At 36.7% G+C, this 17,118-nt stretch overlaps 1 pseudogene; it reads right to left on the bottom strand.

Annotated features, from left to right (window-relative positions):
- Window positions 1-9,666: 9,666 nt before the first annotated feature.
- Window positions 9,667-10,627, bottom strand: LOC126076361 (olfactory receptor 6C74-like; annotated as a pseudogene).
- Window positions 10,628-17,118: the final 6,491 nt, after the last annotated feature.

Below are 17,118 nucleotides of genomic sequence, written 5' to 3'. Positions count from 1 at the left end.
ACCTTTTGATGAACAAAAGTATTTCATTTTTATCCTACATCATCCTGAGACCAGAAGAACTAGTTGGTGCCCGGCCACAATCGATGACTGCCCTGACAGGGAGCACAGCAGAGGACCCCTGAGGGAGCAGGAGATCAGTGGGATACAGACCCCAAATTCTCATAAAAAGACCAAACTTAATGGTCTGACTGAGACTGGAGGAATCCCGACGGCCATGCTCCCCAGACCTTCAGTTGACACAGGACAGGAACCATCCCCGAAGACAACTCATCAGAAATGAAAGGGACTGGTTAGCGGGTGGGAGAGAGACGCTGATGAAGAGTGAGCTAATGATATCAGGTGGACACTCGAGATTGTGTTGGCAACTCTTGTCTGGAGGGGGGATGGGAGGATAGAGAGAGAGGGAAGCCGGCAAAATTGTCAAGAAAGGAGAGACTGAAAGAACTGACTCAAGAGGGGGAGAGCAAGTGGGAGTAGGGAGTGAGATGTATGTAAACTTATATGTGACAGACTGATTGGATTTATAAATGTTCACTTGAAGCTTAATAAAAGTTATTAAAAAAAAAGTATTTCATTTTTATGAGGTCCCATTTATCTATTTTGTCTTTTTGTTCATGCTTTTGTTGTCATATCTGAGAGTCTGTTGTTAAAAACTCCGCCCTACGGCCAAGTCCCTGAAATTTTTCCTAAGAATTTTATGGTTTTAATTTTCACATTTAAGTCCTTTATCCTTTTTGAATTTGTTTTCATGTACAGTGTAAGACATGGATCCTGATTCATTCCTCTGAATGTTGGAATTCAATTTTCCCAGGTCCATTTATTGAAGAGAATCTTCTTTCCCATTGAATGGACTTAGCATCCTTGTCAAAAATCAGCTGACGATAGATGTATGAACTTATTTCTGAACTTCAGATTCTATTCCATTAGTCTGTATGTCTATTATTAGACCAGTACCATGTTGTGTTAATTACTTGGGCTTAGGAGATAATTGTATGTTTTTCAGAGTCTTGAATGAAAGTCTGAATAAGGTAAAGAGTAATAACATTTGGGTTCGTAATGTAATGCCTTAATTGTTTGCTGTTATTTGTCAATTTTCCATTTGCAGACAAAAAAATTTTTGTCACAGTATACTTCTAAGGTAGTGGAAAGAGACTAAGCAAATGAATACTATTCTACCAGTCAAAGTTTAACAAACCTATTTCAGAAATGATGTGTGTGTCTAAGTAAGCCTTCACTACGATTAAAAGAGGTTTTTCTGATCTTTATCTTGGCAATGCTGTACCTGTGAGAGTTAACCTTTGTGTATATATTAGGTAAAAATCTGCTGTGCAGTCAAATTATATGCCACTGCATGTTGACAGAAAGGCTGGTGGAGCAGTGGTGGCAAGCTGTGGTGAGCTGTGGCAAGCTACAGATGCTAACCAAAAGGTCAACAGTTCAAATCCATCAGTCGCTTCTTTGAAACCCTATGGAGCAGTTCTACTTTGTCCTATAGGGTAGCTATGGGTCAGAATCAACTCAGTGGCAATGCATTTTTTGGTTGGGGCACACTGACAAAAACAAACAATGAGACCTGAGATTCTAAAACAGTAAAGACTGGAACCACAATGTGGAGAGTGTTAGAACTTGAAAGCAAAGATAAAAGAAAAAAGGCATGCTGATGGAGCATTTATTTTTAATACTCCATGTATTAGAGAAAGAGCATACACACTTTGAGCAGACAGCTCAAATTGAAAAAGTACAGAGCTGGGTCCACTTGTACAGTTTACGAAAGCAAAAGATAGAAACATAATACCTAATGAATATTAATCAGACGTACAAAAATAATAGTTATAAAACTTTTTCTGCTGATGTCGTTATTAGTTGTTTTCCAGTCAGTTCCAACTCATGGTGACCCCATGTGTTACAGAGTAAAACTGTTCTATAGAGTTTTCTTGTCCGTAATCTAAACAGGACCACATTGCCAAGATTTCTTCTGCGGTACCACTGGGTAAGTTCAAACTGCCAATCTTTAGGTTAGCAGTCAAACACACACCAAACAAAAATTACACCAAACATGGACAACTAAAAGCTGAGGAAGCAGGTAAGATGCTAGGCAAATAATGTCAGTTGTCTCCCTTCCAAACAAATCAAGAAGATATCACAGAAGTGAAAAAAGAGTGAAGATATGAAGTATTTATGTAGAATAAATAAAAATGTCTTGAAAATTTAGGGACCTGTGAGCTGGTATGGACAGAAACCATCCTGGGGCAAAGAAGAGTATGCATGAGTCGTTTGGTAACAGAAAATCTATCATTGGAATTAAACTTAAGCAAGAAAGGAGAAGAATCACACCATTACCGTAACAGATGTACAGATAGATTAGATAGATGATAGATAGATAGATAGATGATAGATAGATAGATAGATAGATAGGTAGATAGGTGATAGATAGATAGATAGATAGATAGATAGATAGATAGATAGATAGATAGATAGATAGATAGATAGATAGATAGATGATAGATAGATAGATAGATAGATAGATAGATAGATAGATAGATAGATAGATAGATAGATAGATAGATAGATAGATAGATGATAGATGATAGATAGATAGATAGATAGATAGATAGATAGATAGATAGATAGATAGATAGATAGATAGATAGATGATAGATAGATAGATAGATAGATAGATGATAGATAGACAGATAGACAGACAGACAGACAGACAGACAGATAGATAGATAGATAGATAGATATAGATGGATAGATAGACGGATAGATATAGATAGACAGATAGATAGATAAAGAGAGAGACCAAACATTTAACGAAAAAATTTTATGGAAGGTGTGTACTACGGCTACTAACCTTAAAGGTGGGCAGTTCAAAGCTGCCAGGTGCTCCATGGAAACTCTATGAGGCAGTTCTACCCTGTCCTATAGGGTCACTATGAGTCGGAATCGACTTGACGGCAATGGGTTTGGTTGTTTGGTTTTGGTACTTTGTGTTATTTTTGCACATATATTCCTACAGTCTAAATTTCATTAAAATTAATAGGCAATACTTGCTAAATTACAAAAACTGAAACCAACGGAACGAACAGATAAAATCTCTGTGGTCGCCTGACTGTTACTGTCATACAACTTTTTTTTTTTTTTTTTGAGAATCCTATGCCCATAACTAATTTTCCCCAAAGTTACTCTGTAGATTACTTAGTGACTTTTGAACCAGGGTCACCAAGAAATCTCTTTGTTCATTCAGTTGATCCTATGCACTTAAAGACATTTAGAACTTTATTGAAATGTCCATTTTATTAGGATAGATGCTGTGTAAAACAGTGGGGATAGTAGTAGTGGCGTAGCCAGAACCTGTCTAACTTCAGGAGGGATAACAACCAGGACCAGCCCAAAGCTGATTCCTATGAGATAGAGGTCAGACATACCTCCACTCTCCAACCTTTTTACAAATTGCAATACCAGCTGTCCCTCTGACAGCACTCTCTACTTCTTTACTGGTTTCAATAGTTCATGCAATGGCTACACAGAAATTCACAGAGTACACTTACAGTTAAGTGGTTTATTAAGGAATAGGGTACAACTCAAGAATCAGGATCAAGAAGCATGTAGGCAAAGTCTCCCTTCTTCACAGTAGGACAGCACTCTCAGCTTCTCGCGGGCCCCCCCAGGATAGGCTCCTCTTGGGCCCGCCATCTGCCGCTCCCGGCTCTGCCTCTGGGTCCTTTCCGGACCTTTTGCTGTCTTTAGTGCTACAGTCCTTGATCGCTTTTACAAGTCTTTTAGGAGTTTTCCTGCCTACTCTTTCTGCTTTTCTTTCTGCTTTTTTCCTTCTTCTTCCTGCTGCTTCTCTTCTTGCTTTTTTTCAGTCTGACAAACCTCTCTGGGGTTGGCTGCATGTATACACAAACTCCTTGTAAATTTCACGGCATGAGCCTCTCACCAGGCCAGGAACTGACCAATACCCTCTCAGCAGGCATAGTAGGCACTGTTGGACTACAACTCACCTCATTTCCATAGTTTGTTGACCAGTTTCTACAAGGTGCATACCAATCTGCAGCCCAGAATGGGACATAAAGTCACTTTATTTACAGCTTGCTTAGGAAATGTCAATCAACCTGGACAAAAACAACAAATCCTCTAGGGTAGAAAACTAGGGCAAAAGTAATTCCTCAGGGCTTTAGGGGAAAAAAAAAAGTCTCAAGCTGTGTTTCCAAAGCACCAAGACAAAAGCCCACTTAAAGGAATTCATTTGACCACATGTTCTCTCTCTGCCCAGAGAAATAGGAACACTTATTTTGACTCTCTTCCTTTTTCTATGATATTTTTTCAGTATATAAAACTATAATGTAAACTATTCTATGGGTTTTAAAATGAAACTATATTTTTTTATGAGGTTACTCTTATATGGAACAATAGATGGAGACTACAAAAGGGGGAGTTGAATGTTTTCAGAGTTTGTGTGTGACTGCCTAAGACAGCACAACCAGGAGATTTCTCTATGCTTAATTGCCTTATATCTGTTGATTCTATGTCAGTCTCTTTTAAGTCAGCCTATCACAGTTTTATTGCCCAGCTGTTAACTACATTAAAAACACTGAAAAAACTATTAACTTAAAAGAACAATAACTATTAGCTCTCACAATTTTCGGGCTGATTGGGTTTAGTTGAGCCCTGTAGTGCAGTAGTTAAAACACTCAGCTACTAACCAAAAGGTCAGTGGATCAAACCCGCCAGCTGCTCCCTGGGAGAAAGATGAGGCAGTCTGTTTCCATAAAGATTTATAGCTTTGGAAACCATAAGGGGCAGTTCTACTCACTCCTATAGGGTCGGAATCAACTGGATGGATTTGGCTCGCATTCAGTTAGTCAGTACTTCTGCTCCATCAAATGTTGGCTAGAAATTTCATCAACTGGAGGCTCTGAGTGGAATACCTATAATGGCTCACTCACATGGCTGGAAGTTAGGGCCGTATTTTGCCTGGCAGCTCACTTTGGGTTGTTGACTGGACTACTGCAACATCCTGCTTACAGCCAGGGTATATAGTGGAATTCTCTCACACAGTGGTGGCTGGTTTCTAAGAAGAATTTGAAATGCATGCGAGAAAATACAAATTTCTAAAAACTCCAGTGTATGCATTTGATTACATCCACGACTTTCCGTTGGTCAAAACAAATGAAAAATCTAATCCAGATTAAAAAAGTAAGTAAATAGATTCCACCTTGCTGTGGGAAGATAGGCAAATAATTTGGGGCCATGTTAAATCCACCACAGTCTGAGAAAGCAGTATTTAAAATGAAAAGCACAGCTTCACATAATTATATCCTGGCTCCTCTGAAAAAAATCCCTACTTCTGTCACCCTTCTGAATTTTCTTTTTGTCTCTGGTATTCAAATGTTTCAATATTAAACGCCTAGTTGTGTTTTTCTTGTTGTTATCCTGCTTGATGGTCTTTTTAGATCTGTGGTTTTGTATCTGTCATTGACTTTAGAAAATTCCAATCTGTTGCTGCCTGGTCAATTCCTACTCACAGTGACCCTGTAGGACAGAGTAGAACTGCCCTATATGGTTTCCAAGGAGCAGCTGGTGTATTTCAACAGGCAACCTTTTGGTTAGCAGCCTGAACTCTTAACCACTGCACCACCAGGGCTCCAGTTTCCAAGGAGCACCTCATGGATTTGAACTGCTGACCCTTTAGTTAGCAGCTGTAACACTTAACCACTACGCCACCAGGGTTTCCCTTTACAAAATTAAAAAAAATTGGCAGCGATTAATTCCTTAAATATTTCTCTTCTCCCATTGTCTCTTTCTTCTCTCCTCTTGAGATCCCAATTACACATAACTTTTATCAATTGATATCATCTACAGCTCTTGCATGGCCTCTTAGGTTTTCTTTTCTCACTCTCTCTTTTTTCTATTTGTGTTTTGGTGTTGGTCATGTCCACCAGCCTCACTTCAAGCTCACTGATTGTTCTTTGGCTGTATTGAGCCTGCTGAAGAGCTCTAAGGAAGGCATTCTTTATCACTGTGACTGTGATTTTATTTCTAGCATTTCCACTTTGGTCTTATAGTTTTCATCTCTCTGCTGAATTTAAATTTGCGATTCTGCATGTCATCTACCCTATCTATTAAAGCCTTTAACATATTAACCCTAGTTATTTAATTTCTCTGTCTGATAGTTTAAATATCTGTGTAATTCCTGAGCCAAGTTCTGATATTTCTTTGTTTCAAACTGTTATATCTCACCTCTTATTTATATATTTTGTATACCTTATACTTTTTTGCTGAAAGATATACATATTGTATAGAATAGTTGATAACTGAAGTAAATAATGTTTTGTGCTTCATAATGTAGACACCTTCTATGAGGCCTTAAGTAAGGAAGTTTGTATTAATCTAGTCAATATTTGGCTGTGCTTGAAGTTTGTTGTTATGGTTACTCTCAGTCACTACAGATTTCAGATTTCTTTAGTGATTTTTTTTTTTTTTATTTTGTACGCTAATTTGCCAGTTTTTCTCTGAGTGTTTGTTCCTACTTTGTTGGACCTTCCTGTTTGTGTTTTTTTTTTTTCTCTTTGGATTGTTCCCAGAGAGCATCTGTCTTTTGAAGCTCTGCTGTCTGTGTTCCATTGTTATATCGACTGGAAGCTTTGTAGCATGGTGTGGAAGGGGACAGGGAAAGAGGCGTTTTCTGATGTACTAATTAAGCCTCAGTTTTAGGCAGGTAATGTGTTTTAGCCAGATACTTTAGCATGTACTTCTCTTTCCCAAGGGTACAGTTCCCCCCCGCCCCCGGCACATTTTTCCCCACAACTGCAAGGTTAATACCACTGCCCGAAGAAGGCAATTTTGTGTCACTTCTCCAGGAAGCTTAAGGATCTTGTTCCTTAATGGAGGTACGGAACATGGGTCCTACCTGTTTCCTGGGTGACTGCCATTTCTCTCCCATAGCAGCTACCCTCAAGCTATGCTTTTGTTGCCTTTCCTTGAAGAATTAAATTTTATTCCTTAGAGGATATAGGAAAATGGGTGTAATAGGAGTTTCAGCAGTGGCTGTTGTTCCCTTCACCCAGCCAGCACATTGGGAATGTTTTTTTCTCCTGATTTTTTCCTTGAGAAACTGTTACACTACCTGGAGAAACATCTAGGAGAGAGTCTAAATGCTCCACTGTATGCAACTCCTAGGTCTCCACACCCTTCTGCTAGTCTACATTCAGCATTCAGCAATTTGTTAAAGATTTCTAGCTGAATGCTCAGTATTTTTACAGTTTTCTATGGTGGCAGGATGGTTTGTGCTACAACAACTATTTGGATCCTCCCTGCTGAGCCTTGTCTCTAGATTTAGGTTTAGTTGTTCGCCCAGCAACTTTAGTTCTTCCATAGCTTTGCAAAAAAAAAAAAAAATTACTTTTCAGTTTTCCTGTTTATTTTTTTTATAAGTGTGAAGGTGATGCTCCTTGCAGCTCTCTACATCTACAGCTAATATAGCTTTAGGTTCTTTTTTAATCATTATTGGTCATCTCAACTAACATCTCCCAAGATCTTCTAACTAAAATTGTTTCAGTTGAAGTATAGTGTGCATTCCTAGTGTTTTCTATCTCATAAGCTTTCTTGTTCCCTTTCGTTTCCCTGGGAAAGAATTCTCCATATTTATTTAAAGTTATTCAGGTGAAGCATATGTGTTTGTATTATTGAATCAAACTTCTATCAAGGAAAATCAGAGAAGTAATGAGAGATAATATTCTGATATTTTCTTCATTACAGCGATTTATAGAAAATAGAATAGCATGCTGTTTATTAAATTGCACCATATAGCTAATCCCACTGTTTTATCAGTGTATTTATTTATTACCCATCAGTTATTACCACATCACTTCTCCTTGCCATTACACAGCAACTAATCTCTCCTAACAACATGTCCAAAGTATGTGAAACATAGTCTCCCTCTCCTTGCTTCTAAGGAGCGTTCTGGTTGTACCTCGTCCAAAGACAGATTTGTTCGTTCTTTTGGCAGTCCATGGTGTATTCAATATTCTTTGCCAACACCATATTTCAAAGTTATCAATTCTTCTTAGATCTTCCTTATTCATTGCCCAGCTTTCACATGCAAATGAGGCAATTCAAAACACCATGGCTTGGGTCAGGTGCACCTTAGTCCTTAAAGCGACATCTTTGCTTTTTTGACACTTTAAAGGAGTCTTTTGCAGCAGATTAATAATGTGTTCTAATTATGAAACATAATGATTAAAATAAATATTACCAGACTGAATTGAAAAGTTAATTAAAACAGTCTATGACCTCAATTAAAATATAAAAAGCAATGCCTTGTAAATAGAGAATATGCCTTATTGTTTGCATGAATAGTAAACATAAAAATCAGCAATAACACTCATGGCAAAATATATTAAAGAGTGGTAAAAAACAAATACTAAAAAAAAAAAAAAAAACTATAAACACACCATAACTCAAGAGTTGGCATTTATTTATTTAACAAATGTGATTTAACACCACTCTGTACCAGATAATGTGCTTGCTTAGAGAATGATGTGTTGAAACTCATATATTCATGATAAATGGAGAAAGTATTGAAGTTGTCAGTGATTTCCTTTTACTTGTATCTACTATTAACATCCGTGGAAGAAGTGGCCAAGAAACAAAATGATGTATTGCATTGGGCAAGTCTGCTGGAAAAGACCTCTTTAAAGTGTTAAAAAACAAAGAAATTCCAGGGAGAGAAAAGAGCATGTGTAAAGACACTCCAGTCAGGGAGCATATGGCATGTTGCAACATGTAAAATAGTTTTGTATTGGTTAAAATATTTGTTTTGAAAATCACAAGCATAGGTTTTATTTGCATCTCCTAGAATTATGCATAGCCAACCTTCTCTGCTGCCTAGGATGGCTGTGTAATTATTTAGGATGGCTGTAATTTATCCCCAAGTTTTGCCAGATTAAACATGCACCTGCATTCACATAAAAAAGGCAACAGTGCCAAGTTGTCACCTGCATAGAATTTGGATTTTAAAATCTATATACAAATTTCAGATGTAGTGTTAAAATAGCTTCTGATACAAAGTACTTTTTTCTAAATGAAAAGCCTCTTTTGATTTACAGTAGCATAGAGATTTGGAGTTTTTTGTTTTTTTTTTTTTTTTACTATCAGGCATCATTATGTGTGAACAACAATACTTCTACTTAGGCTCATTATTATGTTTCTGGAAATATCACTTATTTTTAATAAATATTAACATTGTATGGTGTAACAATAAAATATATCCTAGAGATTTATAAAATCAAATAAATATTATACAGTTAACAAATGACCTACATTTCGGAAAAACAGAGGTATTTGCCTTCCAAAATGAATCCGTAGTGGAATATTTTGAGGACGAACAAAATCAGAGAATTAATTTAAAAGAAGAAGTGATTACAGCTATGCCTAAGAGAACATCATGGATACAGCTTACAAGATCAAACGTATAAAAAGCCAGGAGTAGATTGAACACACAGTGGCTCTTTGTGGGTGACTCCAACCACTATCAGAATATAAAAATAAGGATATATATTAAAAGGGTAATCAATATGGGCTGTGACTTTCAATAAACTTTGGCTATTGAAAGCTATTTAAACAAACAATGATAAAAAGCTTTTAAAAAAGCCAAAGATATTATCTTAAGGTAATAAAGACACCTTTTTTAATTATATCTTTCAGGGCTTGTTTCACCTGTTTGTTTCTTAGGGTATATATAAAAGGATTTAAGAGAGGTGCAACTGAAATGGTGAGTATTGCTACCCCCTTGTTTAAAGCTACCCTGTCCTCTGCAGAAGGTTTCATATACATAAAGCTGCAGTTGCCATAAGAGATAAAGACAACAATCATGTGAGAGGAACAGGTGGAAAAAGCCTTCTTCCTCTGCTGGGCAGAAGGAATCTTCAGGATTGTTCTCAGAATATATGCATAGGAGAGTATCACCAGTGCCAGTGTAATCAGCAGTATGACAATGGCTGAAATAAAACCTAACAATTCTATGGACCGTGTGTCTGTGCAGGAGAGTTTCAGGAGAGGAGAACAGTCACAGCCAAAGCGGTCAATAATGGTGGCATCACAGAACTCCAACCCCAGACCCATGATAAGTCCAGGAGAGATTGTTAACAGCCCAGCCACCCAGGAGGTAACAACCAGCTGGGTGCAGACTCTGCTGCTCATGATTGTTGCATAGTGAAGCGGTTGGCAGATGGCCACATAGCGGTCATAGGACATGGCTGCCAACAGGAAAAACTCTGATGCACCCAAGAAGATGGCAAAAAAATAATTGTGTCGCACAAACATCGTAGGAAATCATTTTATCCATAGTCATTGTGCTGAATAAGTATCTAGGGATACAGACAGTCGTCAATGAGATTTCTAAGAATGAAAAATTCCGAAGGAAGAAATACGTGGGTGTTTTGAGGTGGGAGTCCAGAAGAGTGAGCAGGATAATGGTCAGATTTCCAGTGACGCTCAATAAATATGTTAGAAACAGAAAAAGGAAAATTACAACTTGCCAGTTTGGATCATCCGTTAGTCCCACAAGAATAAATGTTACCATCGTATGGTTTCCCACAGTTAAATTTCTTCTGAATTCCATCAGATCTGTGAAAAAAGTATAAAATTATTTCCATTTAAAATGGCATAACTGAGTATAGGTTTAAAGCCAATACGAAGAATCAAATAACCCAAAGGACACGCATGCACTCTTCTGTTCCTGTGATCTGAGCCATTTCACATAGTGGCCAGAAGCCAGGATTGAGTCTTCCTATTCCATCTCCTTCTCTGGAGGCTCATTTTCTAAATTCTCTCTTCAGATCTCCTTTATGTTGCAGAAGGATGGATTTAAAAAAAAAAAAAAAATTACTATAAGCATCTGTAAAATTTCTCTGGTTTAAAGTTTTGTCAAGATCCTGAGAAGTAACTCCTGCAATATTACTGAATCCACAGGAAAATGTATTTATTTTAGGTTATATCGATTATATCTATTGTTAAAACAATCTTCTACTTAGTCTCTTTCAGTAAGATATCTTTGCTCTACACTTTTCTTTTTTAAACAGATAATCAGGCCTGGATTTTTGTGGTTATTCTTTCAAAAATGATTACATTTTGATGTTACATTTCTGGTTAACATTTGGGTTCCTTGGTGTACTACCAAGGAGAACTTTCAAGTGAATAAACGTTTATGAATTTCAGTACAATATGAATCTCCAATTTAGTGAATAAATATCAAGTTGAAATTTTACATGAAATTTTGAATTATTTTACTTAATTATTCAGTCCATTTCAACTTCATGAATAGCTTTATCAATGTAAGCTAAACTTCAACTTCAGTTTTATCAGCGTAAGAAATACTAGACTACATAAAGCTTCTACTAAATAGAAAGGTGTATGCACCAGGCAAATTTGTAATAAGTATATTGAGAATTATTACTAGAGCGCTGTTGCACTAAACTAAATCAGACCCCCATCAGATATGTACATCGAAGCTTTAATCATGCATTACACAAATAACCTTTGTTTCTAATTCAAAATGTAGTTGTTTAATTAAGGTCACATATTTAGAACAGAATGGATTCTATGGTAACTACTTTGTACACTAAACAGCAACATATTAAAAATGCCTACTTTCCATGGATTCCTCAACGATTTGGTTAGCTGATACATCGTGACATTTTTCTTTTGTGTCATTACTCTAAAATGTAATAGGAATGATTGTGGCCTGTAAAATATTTTTTTCTAACCCATATTTCTACTTTGCTTCTGCACTCACAAGTGGACATTTTCTTCACATTAAAAAAGCAGGTACATTTAAAAAACAAATATAAGTATTGGTGGAACTCCTCATCTCTCTATTCAATCAGCACAGACGTGGTCACACTTTCAAGTGTGTGTTTTTCTAATTTCCCTACAAATAAAAATAAATGCCTGACTCCAGACTTATTGGCTAACTTAAAATCGGAACATCTAAGTTATTTATCTGGGTTTGAAATAGTAGATTTCTAAATAAGAATTCTAGTCATTCACTACAATTTCTGATTCTCTCTTGAGGAAAAATGGTTTTGTCTCTGCATCACCATAGATTTATCTTTGTCCTTTAATAACTCAGAGCCAGTATAGAGCTCTGGGGTTTCTTTGGAGAAAATGCTAATTAACTATCTTCATCATTACCTCAAAAGACAAAAAAAAAACAAAAATGTTAATTAAGGGTCTAGTTACAGGATCTACTGGGAAATCTGAAAGTTTTATGTTAAAATGGACTCTAATTCCCAGAGTGGGGATTGAAAGGCATGATAAATAATGTTGAGTTTTTCAAAGAATCTGAGTTTAGACTGTTCCAAAGAGAAAAAAAAAATGGAGATCTCCCATTCTCCTTTTCAACCAGAAAATCAAGATAAGAATGTGGGCCAGTGCCTAATGACAACGTTGTCCATAACCTCCAATTCATTGACTATTCTCCTGTTGGATCATCATATATGTTTTTGAGTTCAAACATGCTTATTTCCTACCATCTCCACACAACCTGTAATTTAAATTATTTATTTTAAAGTACTTTGACTGCAGGAAAACAATGGCATAACTGATTTTTAAGTACTTAATCATAAAATGTATTTAATGAAATCTCTTCAGAGGAAAATAAAAGGCATTTATAGTCTTTCCATACCATGAAAGTTATTTTTACTTTCATTATAATGCAAAATTACATAAAAATAAGATTAAAAAATCTTTCATATTTACTCTTTATTAAGAAAACAATAGTTAAATGTGTAAAGGATGATGAAAAAACAACTTGGTTTAGAATAGAAGAACGTGAAGGGATTTTCTACAGAGGGGGATACCAACAATTTTATATATATATATAGATGTATATGAGTGTGTGTGTGTGTATATATATATATATATATTTGTTGTTGCTGGTAGGTCCTGTAGAGTTAGTTCTGACTCATAGTAACCCTATGTTCAAAAGAAAAAAACACTGCCTGGTCCTGCTCGATCCCCACAATCATTGCTATGTTTGAGCCCATTGTTGCAGTCAATCCATCTCATGGAGGGTCTTCTGTTTTTTTGCAGATCTTCTGCTTTACTAAGCATAATGTCCTTCTCCAGGGACAGATCCCTCCTAATAACATCTCCAAAGTATGTGAGATAAAGTCTCACAATCCTTGCATCTAAGGAGCATTCTGGCTGTACTTCTTCCAAGATGGATTTGTTTGATCTTTTGACAATCCATGGTTTATTCAATATTCTTCTCCAACACCATAATTCAAAGGAATCGATTCTTCTTAGGTCTTCTTTATTCATTGCCCAGCTCTTGAATGCAAATGAGGTGATTGAAAATACCATGGCTTGGGTCAGGTGCATCTTAGTCCTAAAGTAACATCTTTGCTTTTTAACACTTTAAAGAGGTATTTCGCAGCAGATTTGCTGTCGTTTGATTTCTTGACTGCTATTTCTATGGATGTTGATTGTGGATTCAAGTAAAATTATATGTACATTATATATATATGTCTGAACTATAAATAAATATCTTATTAGAAAAACATTTCTCTTTTGTTATCGAATAATATATCCTCTTCACAGGGGCCTTTGAAAACAGAGGAGAAGGCATACTTGTTACAGTTTGGTAAGAGAAACCATATCACTATGAGTACTATAGAATAAAAGAATTTTTAGAAAAATAAATCTATAAGGCCATGCAAAATTGTGAAACTGATGAGGAAATATATCAAAGAATGTTGCCTCTTTTTAGAGGTGTTTTTCAAATGGCTTTAGGAAGCAGAACAGACAGTTCAGAAGAAAGCCAGACAAGAAGAAGAAAAAAAAAAAGTAAATCTTGTTTTTAAAGAAAGCATACATGCACAAGCAATGAAGAATAGAGAGAGCTGAGAACATGATGTGGTTAGTTATGAAAACGGTGAAACTGGCTGAAAGCTTGAAGTCAAATGCCTTTATAAAGTCAGTTGCCACTGTGGACTGTCAGACATATAAAAACAAAGCCCATTGCTGTTGAGTCAATTCTGACTCATAGAGATCCTCCTACAGGAAAGAGTAGAACTGCCCCACAGTATTTCCAAAGCTGTAATCTTCATGGAATCTGACTGCCACATCTTTCCTCCACGGAGCTGCTGGTGGGTTTTAACCATTGACCTTCTGGTTAGCAGCCAAGTGCTTAAACACTGCACCACCAGGGCTCCTGGTCACTCACATATCAGGTAAAAAAAAAAAAAAAAGTGGTTTCTCCCATTTTTTAATTTTGCCATGGTGCCCCTTTTCAATGCCCTAGGCTCCATTATGAAAATTGGGATGCCATAAATTCAAATATTTCTACATAGCTAAAAGCAACAGATTGTCTAGAAGGGCAAGTAAGATTTCACATAGCTCAAGCCTTCAGCATAATTGTTGTTGTTGGTTTGTGCATGGTGATATCATGTGTTACAGAATAGAACTGCTCCATAGCGTTTTCTTGGCTGTAATCTTTATGGGAGCAAATCTCTAGGGCTTTTCTTCTGGTGCTGTTGGATGTGTTTGAACTGCCAACCTTTTGGTTACCATCCAATTACAAGCCATTTGCATGACCCAGGGACCATCAGCATAATTAGAAGACTAGAAAAGTCATTTCCAAGTGCACATCAGTAACTAATATAGCAATTCTTCAAAGCGGAGGAAAGTTAGTTGGAGTCATATATGTCACACAAAATCAAAAACAAAATATAATAAATAAAAATTGATAAGATCAAGGATGGGTCACCTCTGAAGGACCAAAAAATAAACACTTCCATCAAGTTCAAATGGAAAAGTAGTGGATTTGGTACATCAGATTATCAATTGCTAGGAAGTCAAAGAGGAAGGAGTGAAAAACTTACAGGATCTTTCTTTAAAAAAAAATCACTTTTCAGGCAGAAAGAGGTCTCATACACTAGTTTTCTATGTTAAATAACAAAGCACCACAGACTTTGTCTCATTATTATGTCAGAGCTTCTGTCAATTAAGAGACTAGGTACTGTTAGTTGGGTGTTCTGCAGAATTGCAATCAAGCTTTCAGGAAGGCTGCATCATCGTCTGGAGGCTTGACTGGGGATGGGTCCACTTCCAAGTTTACTCAGGTTGTTGGCAGAATCGTTTTCCTTATGGATGTAGAATTCATAGCACCTTTCTTCTTCAAAGCCGGCAATGGACAGAGAGGCTCTAGAGCAAGTTTGAGAGCAAGAGTTTTACATAACATAACAAAATCACAAGAATGATATCACATCATCTTTCCATATTGTATTTAAAAAAAAAAAAAAAAAGTCCCAGGTCTTGCCCACACTGATGGGTTGGATATTATACATGAGCATGAACTCCAAGTTTGGAGATCATGAAAATAACTTAAAGACTATCTGACACATCTTGTAAAAGGACATCTCCCTGAAAACTGGGTAGTTAAAGGGAAAGACAAGTGGGTGAAACACTGAAACATAACATTTACAAAATACAAGGAAAAAAAAGAAAATGTATTTTTTTGATTAAAAAAAATACTGTCTTTCATGGCAGCAATAGAAGAAAGTTCTTTTGATATAAGAATCAGCCCAAATTACCTATATACACATCCCATAGAATTGCTCTGACAAGTTCCATGAAAATACAAAGGACAAAATTTGAAGGAGGAAAAAAAAAAACAAAGTTGTTGTTATTAGAAATGCTGTCAAGTCTGTTCGGATTACCCTATGTTAAACAGAGCTAAATGGTGCCTAGTCCTGTGCCATCCTGATAATCTTTGCTATGTTTGAGCCCACTGTTGCAGCCGCTGTGTCAATCTATCTCCTTGAAGGTCATCCTCTCTTTCACTGACCCCCTACTTTACCAAGCATGATGTCCTTCTCGAGAGACTTGTCCCTTCTGATAACATGTCCAAAGTACTTGAAACAAAGTGTCACCATCCTTGCTTCTAGGGAACATCCTAACCACACTTCTTCCAAGACAAATTTGTTTCTTCTTTTGGTAGTCCATGGTATGTTCACTATTCTTTGCCAACACCACAATTCAAAGGCATTAATTTTTTTTGGAACGTCCTTATTCACAGTCCAGCTTTTGCATGTATATGAGGAGATTGAAAACACCATGCCTTGGGTCAGGCACACCTTAGTCTTCAAGACGACATCTTTGCTTTTCAAGACTTTAAAGAGGTCTTTTGCAGCAGATTTGTTAAATGCAATACATTATATGTTTTCCTGACTGTTATTTCCATGGGTGCTGATTGTGGATCCAAGCAAAATGAAACCATTGAGAACTTCAATCTTTTCCCCGTTTATCATGATGTTTCTTATTGGTCCTTTTGTGAGGATTTTTATTTTCTTTATGGTGAGATGTAATCCATACTGAAGGTTCTAGTCTTTGATCTTCATCAGTAAGTGCTTCAAGTTCTCTTCACTTTTAGTAAGCAAGGTTGTGTTATCTGTATATGGCATGTTGTTCATCAGTCTTCCTCTAATCCTAAGGCGCCATTCTTCTTCATACAATCCAGCTTCTTGGATTATTTGCTCAGCAAATAGGGTGAATATGTACGATGAAAAGATTAAACTTTGACACACACCTTTCCCAACTTTAAACCATGCAGTAGCTCCTTGTTCTTTTTGAGGGATTGCCTCTTCATCTATGTACTTCCTCATGAACATATTTAAGTGTTCTGGGATTCCCATTTTTAAGTAGTCAACAAAACACAAGTAGCCATCTTTCTGGTATTCTCTCCTTTCAGCCAGGGTATATCTGACATCAGCAATGATAATCCTTGTTCCACGTCCTCTTCTGAATCCAGCTTGAACTTCTGGCAGTTCCCTGCCTATGTACTGCTGCAGCCGCTTTGAATGACCTTTAGCAAAATTTTACTTGTGTATGATATTGTTCGATAATTTCTACATTTGGTTGGATCACCTTTCTTGGGAGTAGGCATAAATATGGATCTCTTCCAGGTGTTTGGCCAGGTAGCCGGCTTCCAAATTTCTTGGCATAGATGAGTGAGCACTTTCAGCACTGCATCTCTCTGTTGAAACATCTCAATTGTTATTCCATCAATTCCTGGAACCTTGTTTGTTGCCAATGTCTTCAGTGTAGCTT

This window comes from Elephas maximus, chromosome 4 (assembly GCF_024166365.1).
Source record: "Elephas maximus indicus isolate mEleMax1 chromosome 4, mEleMax1 primary haplotype, whole genome shotgun sequence".
Lineage (NCBI taxonomy): Eukaryota > Metazoa > Chordata > Mammalia > Proboscidea > Elephantidae > Elephas > Elephas maximus.
This window is presented reverse-complemented; position numbering and strand designations above follow the sequence as displayed.